Source organism: Nelumbo lutea, chromosome 5 (genome assembly GCF_056320005.1).
Source record: "Nelumbo lutea isolate HS-2025 chromosome 5, American lotus-T2T, whole genome shotgun sequence".
Classification (NCBI taxonomy): Eukaryota; Viridiplantae; Streptophyta; class Magnoliopsida; order Proteales; family Nelumbonaceae; genus Nelumbo; species Nelumbo lutea.
This window is the reverse complement of record NC_142688.1, coordinates 35,158,088-35,161,565: the sequence shown is the minus strand read 5'-3', so window position 1 is coordinate 35,161,565 and position 3,478 is coordinate 35,158,088. Positions and strand designations below refer to the sequence as shown.

Sequence of the window (3,478 nt, the reverse complement as noted above, 5' to 3'; positions counted from 1 at the left end):
GTTTCATCTGGGTCATCCACAATTAATTTAGTTTTAAAGTCCTAGTGTAGATAGGCTCTTAGAAAGTGCTAGCGAGGTGGAGGGTGCTGCTATCCCTATTGGGGAGGTAAGCTCTCGGTAGGGTGCCTCCCCTCTTTAGTCTTTAGAGGGAACCTCTATCCTTGAGGTCGAGCCACCACAGCTCGGGGAGATCGAAGCTCAGGAAGTGGGTCCGTCCTCCAGATCGGGGACCCCATCTTCTTCCCGAGGTCAGGATCCCGATGAGTTCAGTCCTTCCACCTTAACTTCTGACAGGTAATGTACTTAGTGTTCCGTTACCACCTTCTAAACAACTTAGTTTTTAGTCTTCCTCTAGGTCAATTTACTTGGGCTCACGATCACCATGAGATCGCCATTTTTGAGGAGCAGCTCGTGGCAGGGCTGTGCTTCCCTCTTCATCCTTTTCTGATAGAAATAGTTAGGTTTTACAACATCACTATTTACCAACTTCATCTGAACTCTATTTGGAAGATAGTTGGCTTTATTTCTTTGTTCCACGCTTATAACCGATGTTTAACCCTTGACATCTTCAGCTTGATCTGTGTGCTCAAGTGAAACTCAGCCTGTTGTGCAAAAACATAAGACAGAGCTATTACATATCTCCCAGGCCCAAATTCAAAATCTTGTCTGACTGCCCAAACAAGTTCCGACATGGAAAAGGCGGTATCTCATCGTCCGTATTCCAAAAGGGTAGTCTTTCACAACCCACTGGAGGGTGGCTACCAAGGACCTTGGGGTGAGCTTGGATGCAGAGTCCAGGGTGGTGATTAATTCTTGGAGGGACATCAACCTCGAGATGAAAAGCTTCTTGGCCGAGGAGGCGCTGGTGCAAGCTGGTTTGAGCCCTCCCGATAGGTTTCTTTTTTGGGTAATTATTTAAAATATATTTTAAGCTTCTTGACTAACTATCTTATTTTTTGCAGCCACAGTGGCAGAGGTCGATGCAGAGAGTCTCTTGAAGAGTTCCCATTAGAAGAAACGAAGGGCCGCAAAGAGACCTCACCAGGAAGTCGGCTCTACACCCTTTGGCCCAACCAAGGTTCTAGCTTTGGAATCGATCTCCACTAAGCCACCCAAGGAGGAGGCCCCATCAGCGTTCCCTAAAGCGGTCGTGGGCAAGGACCGTGAGAGGGAAGCTCGTCCCCAGAAGCGAGGAGGCTTGTCTATGCCTGAGGAGGCAGATGCCGAACCGAAGAGCGCTCTCGCAAGCACACAAGAAATTATAATGGATCACACGCTTGCGGTGCACAAGAGCCGGGATGTCGTTTTTTATGATGAGGTCACGAAATGTGCGGACATGCCTTCAACTCGGCTCTTGGGGCTAGCCGCTAGCCACTGTATGGAGGTAAGTATCCTGCCTTCAATTCTTTTTTTTTTTTTTTTTTACTGACCTTGGTCTTCTTTTGCTAGGCCAACTCTAGTATTCACACATCGGCTTGCCAATCTACGATCCATTCAAAGTAACCTCAGGATGCCAAGGTGGAGTTGCAAAAGCTTCACCACGAGCTGGACCTAGTTTGGGGCAAAGCACTTCAAGTCAAAAAGGGAGCTGAGGGCCACAAGCAACTGATCCTGGTCCAGGCAGGGTAGATCTCTGCACTAACTGAATATCACCACGAGCTGGACCTCGTTTGGGGCAAAGCACTTCAAGTCAAATATGGAGATGAGGGCCACAAGCAACTGATCCTGGTCCAGGAAGGACCCGAGTTTCCAGAATGCAGTACTCCTAAGACTAATTCAACTCTGTAAAGGGTGTTAGGTAGGGCAGGGGCTGAAGTGGAAGCCAGGGCGGCCAGGCATGCCTTACTCCTTCCTGGAAGTTACCCATATTGATGATGTTATCTCCCCCCCCTACCACTATAAATTTGGGTGAGTTATCAGCTCAAAGCACGCAGTGAGTGAGTTCCCAAAATGGCTTTCTCTAGAGCCTTTCAGGTCTTACTGGTTCTCAGTTTTCTAGCCATCATGCTTCTCTTCTCCTCCAACGTTGCTATCGCTAGTAGTCTGCATGTCCTCGGTGCGTATTCTTCCTCTCTTCTTTCTTTTCACTATTGTTGCAACAAATCCTGGTGTTTATTTAAATTCAGAACACCGGTGATTCTCCTTTTGGTTGGGTATTATTAGCTTGTTCATGCATAATCAATTAATCCAATTAATTCCAAGGCTCAACTGTCTTTTTGTTTTGGGTTTAATAAATAAATGGGTAAACAGTTCAACCATCTGCATTGGATTGATGTGCTGTTGTCCTGATCAACGTTTTAAAAAATGATTTGGAAACAGATTCGTTCTGGCCACTGGTTTATGGGTCAATGGTTTGAACGGTCGATTAATAAAATTAAAAAAAATAAAAAAATAAAAAATGATCAAAAACTGTTGAATGAGTCAACCATCCAGATTATTGATTTGTTGATTTTTTCAATGGTTTTTTATCAAATTCCAGGTTTGAGATAAAACAGAATTGATTGCCTAAATGGTTCCCCGGTCAAATGATCCGACCATCCGGATCAACCACGATTCAAAAATGTTGGTCCTGATCAACAGTTTTTTTTTAATTAATTGTACGTAACATGGTGGGGATCAGAGGTTGAATCAAACCGAAATTGTGACGAGTGACCATGAATCAGTCAGGCCACATGGCGGGTCAATGATGGAATGTTGAAAAACAGTGTTTTATTGAATGAGTTCAAACCAATCCCTAACAAGATTGCCCCCCACAACGTCCCACATCACATCCCTGCTGTGTACTAAAAACATCACCCCGATAATGATATCATCATTTCTGAGATTATCATTGAAAGGTATTTCTAATACACCGCAGGGATGTGCCATAGAAGGTTGTGGGAGGCTGATTAGGTCTCTTATTGAATGGGCACTGTACAAATAAAATAATGATTATTTCTAAACTCGTAAATTATTTCTTGTTGGCAGGAAGGAGGATGCTCCAATACAGTACTGACCCTGGGGGAGTATTTTACCCTCCTAACCCACCTAACCCATAATCAGAACTCTAGAAGATGGAGAAATCCGGTTTACATGTGTGTATCCGTACTTTTCCGTTATTTATATATTGAAGTATTGGTGCATGTGTTCAATTTCAAAAGGTACATTATATATAGAGTTCAACAACGGTGCATTTACTCATATTGGCTGTAGTTAAATTCTGATCTCAACCGATTATATAAATACATCTTATTTTTCATTCATTCATATTTCACAAGTGTATCCTACGTCCATACTAAGTATGGGCAAAAGAGAACCCGATAAGCGTTGGTGGATTATTTAAATTTGATTATTTAAATTGACTACCACTATTATGATATCAACGGTCATGGTGCACCACTATATACTCTATTCACCACAAATGACGTCAATATTATGGCCCCGTTTGGTGTATCTTTTTATGTGAACTGTTGGTTTTTAAGAAGTTTAGAATTCTGTA

General features: G+C 43.2%; 1 long non-coding RNA gene across 1 annotated transcript; it reads left to right on the top strand.

Annotated features, from left to right (window-relative positions):
• The first annotated feature begins 1,927 nt into the window (after positions 1–1,927).
• LOC148851657 (uncharacterized) lies at positions 1,928–3,242 on the top strand. Its single transcript, XR_016099596.1, has 2 exons — positions 1,928–2,056; positions 2,968–3,242. It is a non-coding gene; the product is annotated as an uncharacterized LOC148851657 (long non-coding RNA).
• Positions 3,243–3,478: the final 236 nt, after the last annotated feature.